The sequence below is a fragment of the Mus musculus genome, chromosome 10, assembly GCF_000001635.26.
Source record: "Mus musculus strain C57BL/6J chromosome 10, GRCm38.p6 C57BL/6J".
In the NCBI taxonomy this organism is placed as follows: domain Eukaryota; kingdom Metazoa; phylum Chordata; class Mammalia; order Rodentia; family Muridae; genus Mus; species Mus musculus.
The window spans coordinates 27,398,176-27,417,218 of NC_000076.6; the positions used below are offsets into that span (position 1 = coordinate 27,398,176).

At 38.1% G+C, this 19,043-nt stretch overlaps 1 protein-coding gene across 5 annotated transcripts in view; it reads right to left on the bottom strand.

Annotated features, from left to right (window-relative positions):
- Nucleotides 1–19,043, bottom strand: part of Lama2 (laminin, alpha 2) — a 635,907-nt gene that overhangs the window by 416,891 nt on the left and 199,973 nt on the right. The window lies entirely within an intron of this gene.

Below are 19,043 nucleotides of genomic sequence, written 5' to 3' on the forward strand. Positions count from 1 at the left end.
ACAATAGTGTCTGAGTTTGGTGACTGTATATGAGATGGATCCCCAGGTTGGGCAGTTTCTGGATGACCTTTCCTTCAGTCTCTGCTCCACACTTAGTCACCGTATTTGCTCCCATGAGTATTTTTTTCCACTTTCTAAGAAGGGCCAAAGCACCCACACTTTGTATGTCCTTCTTGAGCTTCATGTAGACTGTGAATTGTATCTTGGGTATTCTGAGCTTTTGAGCTAATATCCACTTATCAGTGAGTGCATTATATGTGTGTTCTTTTGTGATTGGGTTACCTTACCTCACTCAGGATGATCTTTTCTAGTTTCATTGATTAGCCTAAGAAATTCATGAATTCATTATTTTTAATAGCTAATAGTACTAACTCCATTGTGTAAATATACCATATTTTTTTTTTTTATCTATTCCTCTGTTGAAGGATATCTGGGTTCTCTCCAACTCTCACTATTATAGATAAGGCTGCTATAAACATAGTGGAGCATGTGTACTTGTTAAATGTTGGAGAATCTTTTGGGTATAGTCTCAGGAGTGGTTGATCTGGGTCCTCAGGTAATGCTATGCCCAATTTTCTGAGGAACTGCCACACTAATTTCCAGAGTGGTTGTACTAGCTTGAAATCTCACTAACAATGGAGGAGTGTTCCTCTTTCTCTATATACTCCCCAGCATCTGCTGTCACCTGAGTTTTTGAACTTAGCCATTCTGACTGGTGTGAGATGGAATCTAAGGGTTATTTTGGTTTGCATTTCCTCAATGCCTAAGGGTGTTGAACATTTCTTTAGGTGTTTCTCAGCCATTCAGTATTCCTCAGTTGAAAATTCTTTGTTTAGCTCTGTACCCTATTTTTAATAGGGTTATTTGATTCTCTGGGGTCTAACTTCTTGAGTTCTTTGTATATATTTTTGTTAGCCCTCTATTGGATATAGCATTGGTAAAGGTCTTTTCCCAATCTGATGGTTGCCATTTTGTCCTATTGACAGTGTCCTTTGCGTTACAGAAGCTTTGCAATTTTATGTGGTTCCATTTGTCAATTCTGTATCTTAGAGCATAAGCCATTGGTGTTCTGTTTTGGAAAATTCCCCCTGTGCCCATATGTTCGAGGCTCTTACCCACTTTCTCCTCTATAAGTTTCAGTGTATCTGGTGTTATTTGGAGTTTCTTGAACCACTTGGACTTGAGGTTTGTACAGAAATATAAGAAAGTACCCATTTCCATTCTTCTTAATGCTGGCCTTCAGTTGAGTCAGCACTATTTGTTGAAAATTCTGTCTTTTTTCCCATTGGATGGTTTTAGCTCCTTTGTCAAAGATCAAGTGACCATAGGTGTGTGGGTTCATTTCTGGATCTTCAATTCTACTCCATTAATCTTCCTGCCTATATCTGTACCAGTACAATACAGTTTTTATCACTATTGCCCTGTAGGACAGCTTGAGGTCAGGATGGTGATTCTCCCAGACGTTCTTTTATTGTTGAGTACAGTTTTTGCTATCTTGGGTTTTTTGTTATTCCAAATGAATTTGCAGATTGCCCTTTCTAATCTATGAAGAATTGAGGTGGAATTTTGATTGGGATTGCATTAAATCTGGAGATTGCTTTTGGCAATATGGCCATTTTTACTATATTATTCTTGCCAATCCATGAGTATGAGAGATCATTCCATCTTCTGAGATCTTCTTTGATTTCTTTCTTTAGAGAAGTTCCTGTCATACAGATTTTTCACTTGCTTAGTCAGAGTCACACCAAGGTAATTTATATTATTTGTGACTATTGTGAATTGATTCCCTAATTTCCTTCTCAACCTGTTTATCCTCTGTATATAGGAAGGCTAGTGATTTGCTTGAGTTAATTTTATATCCAGCCTCTATGCTGAAGTTTTTAGTAGCTGTATGAGTTCTGTGGTGGAATTTTTGGGGTCAATGAAACTGCTCTGAATTTCTCTTTCTTTGTTGGGTTTTTCTGTGGTTTAGGTATAAGCATAATGGTGGCTTTATAGAACAAATTGGGTAGTTTTCCTTCTGTTGCTGTTTTGTAGAATAGTTTGAAGAGTATTAGTATTATGTCTTCTTTGAAGGTCTGATAGAATTCTGTGCTAAACCCATCTGGTCCTGGGCTTTCTTTGGTTGAGAGACTATTAATGACTGCTTCTATTTCTTTAGGGGTTATGGGAATGTTTAGATCATTTATCTGCTCCTGATTTTACTTTTGCTCCTGGTATCTGTCAAGAAAATTGTCCATTTCATCCAGGCCTCCCAATTTGGTTGAGTATAGTCTTTTGTAGTAGTGTCTGATGATTTTTTTTTTTATTTTCCTCAGTTTCAATTGTTATGTCTCCATTTTCAGTTTTTGATTTTATTAATTTGGATCCTGTCTCTGTACCCTCTGATTGGCCTGACTGGTTTATCTATCTTGTTGCTTTTCTCAAAGAGCCAGTTCCTAGTTTTGTTGATTATTTATATAGTTCTTTTTGTCTCTACTCAGTTGATTTCAGCCCTGAGTTTCATTATCTTCTCCCATCTACTCCTCTTATATATATTTGCTTCTTTTTGTTCTAGAAATTTCAGGTGTGCTATCAAGCTGCTAGTGTATGCTCTCTCCAGTTTCTTTTTGGAGACACTTAGAACTATGAATTTTTGTTTTAACACTGCTATGAACAGTGGACTGAACATGCAAAAATGGTGGGCTTTCCTTTCCTACCACTGATCCAACTGTCTGCTCCACATATGTATGCTTTGTATGACACCATTTAGTTTGCTCTTATATTGCTATAGAATTTTGCCAGTGCTTAAGTATATACTACACGATTCCTTCTTGTTCCCTTAGGGATTTTACTCTAGTTATGATTTTGACATGAGGAGCAACAATTCCCAGCATCTCCTCTTGAGAGCTAGCTTCAACTTCTTGAACTCTTTAGAGAAACATCTAAAAAGACAATCACACATCCTTCTTGCTTTCAGAGGGATCCTAAAGACCATTTTTGTTGTGTTTCAAGATAAGAAATCTATATAATACCCTTAGTGTATGTCACAGTCTAGTTGCATTTCTTGATAGGCAGAATCAGAGCAGTAGGAATAGATAATCCCTGATAATCCTCTAAAATGTATGTGTTCATGTGTGTATGTGTGTGTGTGTGTGGGGGGGGGGTGGTTATTTCCTATCACAACAAGGTAGAAAGAGAAGGAATCTTAAGCATAAATAAAATATCAGGCCTATTAATTCACCTGAGGTCCCATAAAAGCTGAACATTAGTTGCAGATACTAAGTACTAAAATTTGCAATTAAGGTAGGTAAGATGGTTAATTAGATAAAGGTGCTTGCCACCAATTCTGCAGACCTGGGTACCAAACCCACAGATAGAAGAAAGAAAACAATTTCTATGAGTGATCCTATAATTTCCATATGGACCCTATGGCATAGACATGCTCTCCAATTCCATACCCCAAATAAATGGAAAACAAATTGGGGATCAAAGGGACGAAATCCTGTGGGTTTTCTTTTCTCTTCTTAAAACTCAGTACACTTGAATTAGACCATAATCACTTTCAAAAGATAAACATTCAGTTTTACCTTGGTGCTAAGTATCCTATTCATCTATTTGTTCTGCTATTTTATACTATGTTTTCAATTTTCTTGGTGACTTTAATGCAATTCTGGTCATTTTAAGACACTTGGGCAAGAATCACATTAGTGGTCTTTCCTGCCTAAGTCAATCAACTTTAGTTAGTGTTTCCTTTATTAATGTTCATTTTATGTCCTCTCTCCATTGCCTCTTACATGTGTGACTCAATAGTATCTATCCTTTGGTGTCTATGGGCCTATGCAAATTTGAAGACTACTTAATGGTATTCTCATGACTGACTACCAACAACATTATTGCTTCAGTCTGGGTTCATATCTTAGCTCCTCACAAGTAAGATGCATGATCTTCAGAAAGTGCATAGTTCTAATCAATTTCCTTATTCATTAAGGGAATAATAGTGCTCACTTCATTAGGTGCCATTACTAAACACCTTACAGAAGAGCCCAGAAAGTGATGAATAAATGACAGATATTAGCTACATTTGCTCAAGGTAACAGTGGGAAGATATCAATATCTGTTTCTATCATGATGTTCTGATGACAAGCAATCTTAAAATATATTTGTATGTGGCAACCAGCATGTTATCCATGTAAGTATGAATTCATTCTGTATGTACTCATGCTAAAGACTACTCTAATGAGGAAGGCTGATATTAAGGTCCTGTTGAGTAGTTCTACCATGAGAATTTACCTGTACACTTTATATTTGAGAGTTGCAACAAAATGCACCCAGTCCCCATCATTACTAGGGCTCTCTGGAGGTAAAGTTATTATGGAGTGTCAGAAAATGAAACGGACTCATTATCAGGTTTTCCAAAGTCCTGGGGACCACAACTGAGTAAAACATGATTTTGTATTTCCAGGTTTCTAGTGTGGGAGAAATAAACAGTTAATTTTTTCTGCTTTTGTATTGTGCTGACAGTCTTGTACCTTTGGCTATTTCATGGAAGGACTTCATTGAAATTTGCTCTGAGAATGCATTCCCAGGAAAGTACTTATCTTGGAAGTTTGGGCAAATTTCTTATGTTTTATCATGCAAGGAAATAATATAACAACATTTTCCTTTCTTCTTTTGTATGAAAACTCTGTATGTTCCACTGAAGTAGCCAATTCACCCGAGATGAGCAACCAACCTCTATCTTAAATAATCTCGATATGTTTTCATTGTTTAATTGTATTGAAACTATACTTTGTTTTATGGCACTCCATTTTTCCCATATGTTGAGATATATCAAGTGCTTTGTTCTCACACTGTGATTGATTTTTGCACTCTCCTTATTATCTTATCCTCCTGACTTGAGAGAAGGTTCTTCTCATCATCAGAAAAAGAATGAAATATAGAAGAAAACTTCCCAAACATAAAAAAGAGATGCCCATGATCATACAAGAAGCCTACAGAACTCCAAATAGACTGGACCAGAAAAGAAATTCCTCCCGACACATAATAATCAGAACAACAAATGCACTAAATAAAGATAGAATATTAAAAGCAGTAAGGGAGAAAGGTCAAGTAACATATAAAGGAAGGCCTATCAGAATTACACCAGACTTTTCACCAGAGACTATGAAAGCCAGAAGAGCCTGGACAGATGTTATACAGACACTAAGAGAACACAAATGCCAGCCCAGGCTACTATACCCGGCCAAACTCTCAATTATCATAGATGGAGAAACCAAAGTATTCCATGACAAAAACAAATTCACACAGTATCTTTCCACGAATCCAGCCCTTCAAAGGATAATAACAGAAAAGAAGCAATACAAGGACGGAAATCACGCCCTAGAACAACCAAGAAAGTAATCCCTCAACAAACCAAAATGAAGACAGCCACAAGAACAGAATGCCAACTCTAACAACAAAAATAAAAGGAAGCAACAATTACTTTTCCTTAATATCTCTTAATATCAATGGACTCAATTCCCCAATAAAAAGACATAGACTAACAGACTGGCTACACAAACAGGACCCAACATTCTGCTGCTTACAGGAAACCCATCTCAGGGAAAAAGACAGACACTACCTCAGAGTGAAAGGCTGGAAAACAATTTTCCAAGCAAATGGACTGAAGAAACAAGCTGGAGTAGCCATTTTAATATCGGATAAAATCGACTTCCAACCCAAAGTTATCAAAAAAGACAAGGAGGGACACTTCATACTCATCAAAGGTAAAATCCTCCAAGAGGAACTCTCAATTCTGAATATCTACGCACCAAATGCAAGGGCAGCCACATTCATTAGAGACACTTTAGTAAAGCTCAAAGCATACATTGCACCTCACACAATAATAGTGGGAAACTTCAACACACCACATTCTTCAAAGGACAGATCGAGGAAACAGAAACTAAACAGGGACACAGTGAAACTAACAGAAGTTATGAAACAAATGGACCTGACAGATATCTACAGAACATTTTATCCTAAAACAAAAGGATATACCTTCTTCTCAGCACCTCACGGGACCTTCTCCAAAATTGACCATATAATTGGTCACAAAACAGGCCTCAATAGATACAAAAATATTGAAATTTTCCCATGTATCCTATCAGACCACCATGGCCTAAGACTGATCTTCAATAACAACATAAATAATGGAAAGCCAACATTCACGTGGAAACTGAATAACACTCTTCTCAATGATACCTTGGTCAAGGAAGGAATAAAGAAAGAAATTAAAGACTTTTTAGAGTTTAATGAAAATGAAGCCACAACGTACCCAAACCTATGGGACACAATGAAAGCATTTCTAAGAGGGAAACTCATAGCTCTGAGTGCCTCCAAGAAGAAACGGGAGGCAGCACATACTAGCAGCTTGACAACACATCTAAAAGCCCTAGATAAAAAGGAAGCAAATTCACCCAAGAGGAGTAGACGGCAAGAAATAATCAAACTCAGGGGTGAAATCAACCAAGTGGAAACAAGAAGAACTATTCAAAGAATTAACCAAACGAGGAGTTGGTTCTTTGAGAAAATCAACAAGATAGATAAACCCTTAGCTAGACTCACTAAAGGGCACAGGGACAAAATCCTAATTAACAAAATCAGAAATGAAAAGGGAGACATAACAACAGATCCTGAAGAAATCCAAAACACCATCAGATCCTTCTACAAAAGGCTATACTCAACAAAACTGGAAAACCTGGACGAAATGGACCAATTTCTGGACAGATACCAGGTACCAAAGTTGAATCAGGATCAAGTTGACCTTCTAAACAGTCCCATATCCCCTAAAGAAATAGAAGCAGTTATAAACAGTCTCCCAGCCAAAAAAAAGCCCAGGACCAGACAGGTTTAGTGCAGAGTTCTATCAGACCTTCAAAGAAGATCTAATTCCAGTTCTACACAAACTATTTCACAAAATAGAAGTAGAAGGTACTCTACCCAACTCATTTTATGAAGCCACTATTACTCTGATACCTAAACCACAGAAAGACCCAACAAAGATAGAGAACTTCAGACCAATTTCTCTTATGAATATCGATGCAAAAATCCTCAATAAAATTCTCGCTAACCGAATCCAAGAACACATTAAAGCAATCGTCCATCCTGACCAAGTAGGTTTTATTCCAGGGATGCATGGATGGTTTAATATACAAAAATCCATCAATGTAATCCATTATATAAACAAACTCAAAGACAAAAACCACATGATCATCTCGTTAGATGCAGAAAAAGCATTTGACAAGATCCAACACCCATTCATGATAAAAGTGTTGGAAAGATCAGGAATTCAAGGCCCATACCTAAACATGATAAAAGCAACCTACAGCAAACCAGTAGCCAACATCAAAGTAAATGGAGAGAAGCTGGAAGCAATCCCACTAAAATCAGGGACTAGACAAGGCTGCCCACTTTCTCCCTACCTTTTCAACATAGTACTTGAAGTATTAGCCAGAGCAATTCGACAACAAAAGGAGATCAAGGGGATACAAATCGGAAAAGAGGAAGTCAAAATATCACTTTTTGCAGATGATATGATAGTATATATAAGTGACCCTAAAAATTCTACCAGAGAACTCCTAAACCTGATAAACAGCTTCGGTGAAGTAGCTGGATATAAAATAAACTCAAACAAGTCAATGGCCTTTCTCTATACAAAGAATAAACAGGCTGAGAAAGAAATTAGGGAAACAACACCCTTCTCAATAGTCACAAATAATATAAAATATCTTGGCGTGACTCTAACTAAGGAAGTGAAAGATCTGTATGATAAAAACTTCAAATCTCTGAAGAAAGAAATTAAGGAAGATCTCAGAAGATGGAAAGATCTCCCATGCTCATGGATTGGCAGGATCAACATTGTAAAAATGGCTATCTTGCCAAAAGCAATCTACAGATTCAATGCAATCCCCATCAAAATTCCAACTCAATTCTTCAACGAATTGGAAGGAGCAATTTGCAAATTTGTCTGGAATAACAAAAAACCTAGGATAGCAAAAAGTCTTCTCAAGGATAAAAGAACTTCTGGCGGAATCACCATGCCAGACCTAAAGCTTTACTACAGAGCAATTGTGATAAAAACTGCATGGTACTGGTATAGAGACAGACAAGTAGACCAATGGAATAGAATTGAAGACCCAGAAATGAACCCACACACCTATGGTCACTTGATCTTCGACAAGGGAGCTAAAACCATCCAGTGGAAGAAAGACAGCATTTTCAACAATTGGTGCTGGCACAACTGGTTGTTATCGTGTAGAAGAATGCGAATCGATCCATACTTATCTCCTTGTACTAAGGTCAAATCTAAGTGGATCAAGGAACTTCACATAAAACCAGAGACACTGAAACTTATAGAGGAGAAAGTGGGGAAAAGCCTTGAAGATATGGGCACAGGGGAAAAATTCCTGAACAGATCAGCAATGGCTTGTGCTGTAAGATCGAGAATTGACAAATGGGACCTAATGAAACTCCAAAGTTTCTGCAAGGCAAAAGACACCGTCAGTAAGACAAAAAGACCACCAACAGATTGGGAAAGGATCTTTACCTATCCTAAATCAGATAGGGGACTAATATCCAACATATATAAAGAACTCAAGAAGGTGGACTTCAGAAAATCAAATAACCCCATTAAAAATGGGGCTCAGAACTGAACAAAGAATTCTCACCTGAGGAATACCGAATGGCAGAGAAACACCTGAAAAAATGTTCAACATCCTTAATCATCAGGGAAATGCAAATCAAAACAACCCTGAGATTCCACCTCACACCAGTCAGAATGGCTAAGATCAAAAATTCAGGTGACAGCAGATGCTGGCGTGGATGTGGAGAAAGAGGAACACTCCTCCATTGTTGGTGGGAGTGCAGGCTTGTACAACCACTCTGGAAATCAGTCTGGCGGTTCCTCAGAAAATTGGACATAGTACTACCGGAGGATCCAGCAATACCTCTCCTGGGCATATATCCAGAAGATGCCCCAACTGGTAAGAAGGACACATGCTCCACTATGTTCATAGCAGCCTTATTTATAATAGCCAGAAGCTGGAAAGAACCTAGATGTCCCTCAACAGAGGAATGGATACAGAAAATGTGGTACATCTACACAATGGAGTACTACTCAGCTATTAAAAAGAATGAATTTATGAAATTCCTAGCCAAATGGATGGACCTGGAGGGCATCATCCTGAGTGAGGTAACACATTCACAAAGAAACTCACACAATATGTACTCACTGATAAGTGGATATTAGCCCCAAACCTAGGATACCCAAGATATAAGATATAATTTGCTAAACACATGAAACTCAAGAAGAATGAAGACTGAAGTGTGGACACTATGCCCCTCCTTAGATTTGGGAACAAAACACCCATGGAAGGAGTTACAGAGACAAAGTTTGGAGCTGAGATGAAAGGATGGACCATGTAGAGACTGCCATATCCAGGGATCCACTCCATAATCAGCATCCAAACGCTGATACCATTGCATATACTAGCAAGATTTTATTGAAAGGACCCAGATGTAGCTGTCTCTTGTGAGACTATGCCGGGGCCTAGCAAACACAGAAGTGGATGCTCACAGTCAGCTAATGGATGGATCATAGGGCTCCCAATGGAGGAGCTAGAGAAAGTAGCCAAGGATCTAAAGGGATCTGCAACCCTATAGGTGGAACAACATTATGAACTAACCAGTACCCCGGAGCTCTTGACTCTAGCTGCATATATATCAAAAGATGGCCTAGTCGGCCATCACTGGAAAGAGAGGCCCATTGGACTTGCAAACTTTATATGCCCCAGTACAGGGGAACACCAGGGCCAAAAAGGGGGAGTGGGTGGGCAGGGGAGTGGGGGTGGGTGGATATGGGGGACTTTTGGTATAGCATTGGAAATGTAAATGAGCTAAATACCTAATAAAAAATGGAAAAAAAAAGAATCCTCAAATTTTGATTTTCCTTAAAGGAGAATAATCAAAAGAGAATAACATCCTGTTTCATAATACACATATGAAATTGAAAGCATATAGATCATTTTCCTAAACTCTGTTAACTCGGGATCTGGGAGTGGTGGTGGGAATTACTTTTTGGTCTGAAAATACAGAATAAGCATGTTCACTTTTTATTGAGAGTGTTTTAATTAGTTGTATAAGAATTTTGTACAGTTGATTTTACTCACATTTACCCTCTGTTTCCCCAATTCCCAGATATGTTCCCTCATTATTCACACAACTTCATGACTTTTCTTCCTTTGAAGCCAAATAGTAATAGCATCTATCTGTGAATATGTAGCTTCACATTGGAGCTTGATTGACCTAACAGGGGCTACACTCTTACAGAAAACTGCCTCTCTTTCTCCAAGCAGCTGTCAATTTCCAGTAACTCATCATTTGGCTAAGAATGAGATGACATCCAGCTCCACTCCTCACTGTAAATACAGTTCTTAGTCTGTACCCCAAGAGCTTGGGATACAGGCATCCCCTAACTTCCCTATAACAAATAAAGACAACTGCTACATTCCTTCCTTCTCCCCCGCTTAAAGAGCAATAGATAAGCAGACAAGATTCTATTGCAACTCTCAAAACATGCATTCCTTGGAAAACTTTATGCAAAGACCAAACTACTAATTATATGCATAGAATTCACTGGTGGTCAAGAAAAGAACTCTTAAATTGTGTTCTGTAGCATATTGTGACAAACACTCATGCCAGTTGTTGTTTATCAAATCTGCACTTTGAGCCAGACACATTGTTTAAATCATCTCATTTAATACAACTGGCCTGGAAGACTTTTATTCTTACTTCAAATCTTGAAGTAAGGAAGCTGACCTTTAGAGAGTTGCTCAAGGTTACAGAGTTACTGACTGCCAGACCCAGAATCCAAACAAGCCTGATCTCAAAGGCTCCCAACTGAAGGACACGACCTGTGACACCTCAATTGCCCCTGATGTACATATTTTAACTATTTATTCCAGGCCAAAAGATAATGGGCAAGAAAATCACTCATGTGATTTTAGATTAAATATGGTTTGTGCTTCCTATGGAATTTTATACGCTGTTACATTTGCTTAACCATGTCTTAATAACATCTGGGAAAATAGATTTCTTCAAGAAGTAGTCTGTATGTATCAGAGAGTTAAAAAAAAAATTCCACTCCAGATGTTCATATGAAAGTATCCAGATGTTGCAAAATGATCATCCAGAAGGCCAGTGACAAAAGAAAACCAAACTGAGGAATAATTTCCAAAGAGAAATAAAAATAGAGACAGCAATTTGGTGACTGGGGTGAGGGGCTGCTCGGTTGCAGAAGGGTGATTATTACTCTGCTGTTTTAGTGCACGTGTACAGACAGATCTCTACAAGGACCTGAGAGTATTGCTATGTTGTTTCCTATGTGGAAAAAAATAATGCCCTTTCGAGGACAATGATCAGGGTCCACCAAAGCACATTTTACTGTAGTGTGATTTTTTTTTTGTTTAAGAGAACTCCTCTTAGGTACCTGAGATGTATATAAAAATATTATGCAAATAATTTGTGCTTATGAATATTCTTATATGCTGCCTATGAATATTCTTATATGCTGCCCAGATTAGTGTCCAGAAGGAAATCTTACCCCTTTACCACTGACTCTGCTGGGTTTTTGTGGGACATTAACAAGTAAGTGAGTGAATGGCACACACAAATACTGCAAAAGTCCAGGGTTCTCTCCCTGTTGCTGACTTAATAGAAGCTGGAAAGCTAGCTGCTTCATGACTGTCTAACTGGCTCCACCTTCTATTTCTATGAGTGACTTAACAGAGATGGAAGTCTGCATGAGAGTCCCTACACACAACTATGTAACAATATAAACTGGGAGAAGTGAATGCAGGCATGAACCATGGTTCCCCTGTTCATGGAACTTAGCAGCTGTCAATGTAATTCTTACACAGAGATGACTGTAAAATACCTGATGCTCCATAGAAAGACAATGCCTATATAGAGACTTTAGGGATACCTTTATAAAGCAAACACAAGAGTTGATTCACTGTCTGATCTAATCTAATGAACAAACAAGCATAGATGACTTTTGTTCCTATTTCCGCAAACGTCCTTTCATACTTTCTCCTAGGGGACTTGCATGAATTATAAACACACCAATGGAAGCAGGAATTTCAATAGTTTTGAGTCTTTGGCTGTCCTTAATCATGCAGCCTTCTCACAGGACTTGTTTACTTCCCTCTCTGCAGCTGTGAGTTTTGGACACAGTTGTACAGACCTTGATTTTCAAAATTACTTACCATTCCTCTTCCAGACCAGAATATCTGTATGCTGTTTGGTTTGGCTTATGTCACACTTTAAATCTATCTAACACTAGCTTACATCTATCCTATTATATATAAGTCCTTTAATTTAGAAAATAAAAATATCCTACTTATCCAGATTTGATATACTTCCAATTTTTTACTTTTAAAAGACATGGGGACATCGCTTGCTTTCTGTGAAAACAAACATTGGTTCACAGCAGCACCAGATCCCTCTTCTCATTCAGCCTTTGTTTCTTTTGCTGATAGAGATATCATCTGGCTGAAAATTACCCATTCTATTTTTAAAATGTCCTAAACCATCTCTTTCTCATGCCTGAATGTGTGCCTTCAGCCAAAGGAGAGCTGACCTTCCTGGCTCCTCCTAGGTGGTCCCACAGAGACACCAGAGAGCCCTGGCAAGCTTTATAACAGAGGTTCTGTAGGAAAGAAATTCAAGAAACCTCCATGTTGGTGCAGGTAATGTTTCCCCCTGCTTATTTGTTTGATTGCATTCTTGTTGTTTGATTATGCCAGCATTTGTACTTAACACAGAGGCATGCAGGAGGAAACACATTTGTAGATGGTGTTATAGCCGTATGCCCAGTGTGTTTGTATGTGTATAGCTGGTATTTGTGTATATGAGGCTGTGTGTATAAGAAGTCTCTCTCTCTCTCTCTCTCTCTCTGTGTGTGTGTGTGTGTGTGTGTGTTGTGTGTGTGTGTATGTGCACATTTGTGTATGTGATAGCTTGCTGCTTCTAAGTCCATGAAGAATGAACCAACATATTTGACATATTTCGTCAGACTCAATCAAACATAGTTGAGAGAAACAGAAAGCACAGATTCCATGAAGTGTGGTGCATTTTTGTGCAGATAGCTGCTTTTTAATAACCTGAAAAAGTGTACCTTAAAATAATGCAGAAGGGCTTGAAAAGCATTCAGACACAAGTCCTCACTTACTCTTACCACTGAGTGCATTGTGATGTGTGCAACTGAACATAACATGTGTTTGTACAATGGACAGCACAGTCTATTTATACCACATTACCAGAAACATGAGAAATGTGCCATGCAAAGGTGTTATGGCAGCCAAAAAGTCACTAGACATTAGGAATGTTTCAGATCTACCATATTTTTCTAGATCAATTGATTTATGCTGTGATTAGCTGCAACGTCACTCTGTAGGTATGATGGCATTTAAATATCTCACATAAAGATCTGGGATTTGTTCAGTGTGTTGAATAGAATCTCTGAGGAGAAACTCTCATAGGAAATATCACAGCTCTGGATAGTCTAGCATACATGTGAAGACAAAGCTGGGTGCTCTGACAATCACTTTTCTCTCCATATCTGGGTTCCCTATTCCTCATGGCAAGGAGATTACAGCCATGTTCTGAGAACTAGACAGGTTTGTCTATAACTTGGGAGTCAAGTCCGCACTAGGCTTGTTCAGTGAATTATTCAATGGCTACCCATCAATGGAAAGGGTTATTGACCCACTGAGGAAGAGAGAGGATTCTGAAGCATTGCACATCTAGCGATGGAGTCCATCACCATGAAGAACAAGCTCCTCATTATGTGAGCATCACATGAAAACCAAAGCACAGTAAGAGTCAGCTTGTGACTCAGAGTAAAACTTCAAACGCTTTGTCTCTTGGCGTCATAATGACCACCTACTTCTATTTTAACAACATCTTCACGGAGACCATTGCATGAGGAAAGAATTCTCCCCAAATTTGTCTAGGTTTCACCAATGTGAGTGTCTTTTTTCTCCTATTTTTTCTTTCACGAAAATGCAACTTTAAAATTGGAATTCTATCATACTCAAATTCCCTTATAGGTTAGTACAGAGAGCATCTTTATTCAACTTATGCAGTAAAGAAATCAGGTTGAGTAAAAGCAATTGCTAACAACACAGTCCACCTGCCTCCCACTCAACCATGCAGTTCCTCAAATAGGTCCCTGCCATACATATTCACTCATTCATTCTTTCTACCCCTTCTCTCCATCCCTCCCTCCATAATGTCTTTTCAGTACCTGAAAACTCTTTATCACCTCCCAAACTCTGAGATGTTTTCTCTGATGTATTTCCTGACTTATATTAAGCCTCTAAAAATAACACACTTTAATCTCTGTACCCAAGACAATGCTTGTTATGCAGAGGGTTCTCAGTATTTGTTAAATGGAAAATAAAAGATAAACATGTATCATACTATATCTTCTCATGATTGTTTTTTAACAATAGCAATCCATTTGTCGGATGTACTGATGCTGTATCAAGTCATATTTTGGTGCCCCTATCTTTTGAGTAAAACATTTGCTTAGAAGTGATAAAAATGTAAGCTGCTCTCCTGCAGTTAATTCAACATGAAACTTTATCTTGTTATGAGATAACTGAGCACAACATAACAAATTGTGAGAATGGAAAGCACCCGCTTTACATTCACAGAAATAATGTGCTGATAAGCAAGATGGAAAAATTAAGCCACTGCTATGATTCTCTTTTCTAAAATACAAAGATCCTTTTCTTGACATAATCTCTGGGAGTTATTACCAATAATCTTACAATATGATAATAAATCTTAAAAGTACTGGAGTGTCACTCTAAGGGGATATCAGGTTTAAAAATACGTAAAATGTTGATTTAAATACGGCAGCTATCCATCCTGATACAGTGAATGTCTACATGTGTGATCGTGTTACACATGTAGGGGAACTGCAATGAGCCCCTGGAAGTACAGATATGCAAATTCATGTTTTACAGTCTATGAAGCAAAACACAGGTCCAGACTCATTAACTGTAACTGATATTCTGTCTACATCCACATGTTCCCCACAGCATCTTAAGGAACCTAGTTAGTCCTATGAAAGTACCATTTCTGATCTCCTCAGCACGCCATGAATTAAAAAATCAGACTTAATATAACTGTTGTGAGCTTAGTAATCACTATGCCACTAATTCAGCCATAGAAAGACCTTCATAAAACCATACTACAAATGGTTGTTTCAGCAGAGTGTTCTGTTGGTTCCCTTTCAATGATGTAAGTGAAAACATTGTCTATAACTAACTAAAGCTATATTTAGGATGTTTACCTTTCTACAAATATTTCTAGTCAGGCTTTTTGCATGCATTGCTTTAAACCATATGAAACTGCATTTTATAGATTAAAAACAGTCTACTATTGGCAATCTCCTGTGGCTGCACAGAACAGTGGGGCTGGGTTTAAAAGGCACATTTCAATAGACTAGAAAGATACCCAATTCCTTCTGGACAAAGCTAAAAGCAACATTGCGAAAGGAAATGTGGTTTCCTGAAAGTTGCAGTCTTGCCAGGTTTGCCAGGATTCTCCTTCACAAAACAGCCATCGGGGGTTGGGCTACCCATCAGGGGAGTGGATGGTAAACTCTGTGTCTTGTGTACTCCGCTGGTAGCAAAATTTAGCAGTTATAAATTTATGTATTTCCAGTGAAAATATTTGGTTGCAGTCAGTCTGCTATGGTGCAAAAATACACATCCTCAGGCCAGAGCCTTCAGCAGCAAGTTTTTCTACACTGCTCAACTCTCAGCAGGGTGCCTGGTGAAATTGCTCCTGGTATCTTCCTATGCTAGCTCATAAAGAGTAATCTTAGCCATTCTGCCCCTGGGTTACTTGTCTGCAGGACTTTTGATAACAGCTTGAGTGTTTAAAGTTTCCCAATGGCGCAGAGCTTATTTGAATCGTTTCATGATCCTTTGTTGTATTTTCAAGCATGCTTGGGCAATAAAGATTATCTTTCCTCTGTAAGACTGATTAATGGACATTCACATTACTGATGACAAGGATAATAACCATCTACCAACTTCCTTCCTTTGTTTCTTAGGAGTCATATTTTAACTGAAAGCCTTTTGGTAATGTTGAATAGAGTTGATGAAATGACTTAACAAAGCCTGTATGACCTGTCAGTCATTCCAGCAGTAGCTTGCTTGCTCAGCAATTGAAAATTGATTTTATCTTGTGAGGCTATGCAGGGGCCTGGCAAACACAGAAGTAGATGCTCACAGTCAGCTATTGGATGGATCACAGGGCCCCCAATGGAGGAGCTAGAGAAAGTACCCAAGGAGCTAAAGGAATCTGCAACCCTATAGGTGGAACAACAATAGGAACTAACCAGTACCCCCGAAGCTCGTGTCTCTAGCTGCATATGTAGCAGAAGATGGCCTAATCAGCCATCATTGGGAAGAGAGGCCCCTTGGTCTTGCAAAGTTTATATGCCTCAGTACAGGGGAATGCCAGGGCCAAGAAGTGGGAGTGGGTGGGTAGGGGAATGGGGGGGTGGCTGGGGGGCTTTTGGGATAGCATTTGAAATGTAAATAAAGAAAATATCTAATAAAAAATAAAAATTTTAAAAAATTCAAAAAAAAAAGAAAATTGATTTTAAATGTTACAAAAGGGGTGAGTACTCAGAAGCAAAAATGTTCAGTGGTTGAAAGCCAGACTTGTAACTTGTGGTCATAGACAGAGAAATGTATGCTGGCAAGGAATGGGCACACCCAGAAGATATTCCAGATATACGCCATATACACAGGAAGATTTCTAGTTCTCCAAAAACATAGCATGAGCATTAAAATCAGATCCAAATGTTACATGATTGCTACGAACCCTGGAAAAGTTAGTCATCTTCTCTACATCGCTTTTTGCTCGGGTGTAAATTAGGATGATTCTTTTTATGGATGTTTTTGATTTCCACAAGTAATTGAGACAATAACCCCCAAATTTTACATCAAAAAATCTCAAAAGTAATCCCTAAGTTTCAAATTGTATATTGATATTTGTTATTACTGATGTGATAAGATGTAATACTATGCTGCTTCATGCTGGTGTCTCACTGTGTTCCTGCCCACGGGTCATTGAATAAACATCTCTTTCAAAAATAGTCAATAAGTCCTTAATGTAAGTAAATAATGACCCAGGACACAAGAGCCATGGCACTGATGGTTCTAGTACAGCACTCTGCTAGAAGTGATCTATTTTATTGTTTAATGGTGTTGATCTTACCCTGCCTATTGATATACTTTATCATAGGCATGTGCTTATAATGAAAACCATAGTGTGCATATGGTTTCAGCACTATTTATGGTTTCACACATCCAGTGGGAGTACTGAGCTGATCCTGGCCCTCTTGCAGACAAGCACACTGCATGAGACTGCTACATATGAGTCTGTATTTACAAATCCCTTAGATATCGTTTCTGATAAAAGTCATATGCTATAATTACTAGCACTATAAATATCTCCCTGGCCCTGATCTAACTTCACATCAGCCCTTGAGAACCCCTTCTCTTCTTTTTGGTAGTTCATCCTTCATGGACGTAAAGTTGCTTGCTTCGCTTATTCCTTCCATATTGTTTTACCGTCCCTGACTGCCATCACAGTTACTCTGCAGAACAGTCCTACATGGTCCTGCTTCTGGAGTGCTTCCTGTTCTTCATCTAGGACAGCCTTTCTAAGATGAGGGGTGGGTTATAGTAACAAATGAACTGAGAGAATCTTCTGTCCTGTTATACAGGGTATATGAATAACATGCATTGCAATAAACTAGACCTCCACTCTAGCATGAGAACAGCTGGACACATATTGTTACTTATCTCTGCACTTCCCATTGATACTTGCTGACAGAACTACATCTGCCACATCAGGTGAAGTGAGAGCATGCAGTCAGTGCCACTGTGCCTTAGGCCTACCACATTCCTCCCTGTACAGGCTGTAAAATATCATGGTTCACTGTTGTTGTTGTTGTTTGTTTGTTTGTTTGCTTGCTTGTTTTTTTCCAGTGGATGCTCACAGTTCACCTCCATAACTGCTTCCTTGGATATTAATGTTATCTCTACAAGATTTGACCATTGTCAGTCAGTTTCTCCATTTTTATTTTCAAAGATACTGCATGAATTTAAGAGCACCTGTTGCTATTTTCTATGTATACTATATCTAATGTGTATACATTAAAAATCAATGGACTAGCAAAGGAAAGGAAGAATCCAGTCTTCCTAACTTTATTTTTATCAGAAAGGTATATTTTGAAGCACAATAAATAAAAATATCTTAAATGAATGAAATATATCTGTGTGTAACGCTTTGGAAAGAAAATATTTCAAGTACTCTCTGTGTTTCTCATAGGATTTGATAATCTTCAGGGCAAGGTAGTAGTTCCATGTTGTATGCAGTTGACCTGCCTGATGCTGGTTATTGTAATGATTATGTATGGAGAAAGATATATAGAAACTCCAAGCAATTATTTACTTCAATGTCTGTTTCTAACAGATAGAAAATTTTAGTGCCCTCCTGCTTTTCCCTGAGGGAGCAATTCCAAGGTTCACATAGAAGGGAAAAATTTCTCATTTACCATTTGCTCATTTCAATGGAGTTCATATGAAATCATACTATGCTATAACAACATCACATCAAAGAAGAAACTCTGAGACTTTTTTAACATGCTGTGTTTGTGTCTTCTCTCCCTTGTAATTTTCAGTTCTAAAGATCATCATAGTATCAGGTGATGAAAAGAAAATGAAAAATATTCTGTCTTACTATATAAAATTCTGTCATATGAGAAATCAAAATAATATCAAAGCTATAAATATGGCTTTCTAAAAGAAGTATCTTCAAGAATTAATGATGGTGTCTGTAGGGATTTTTATATCAGATTGCCACATTTCAAAAGTAAACTCAAAGGGATTCTAAATTTCATTGAGATGTATTCCTGTGGGGTGGGAAAG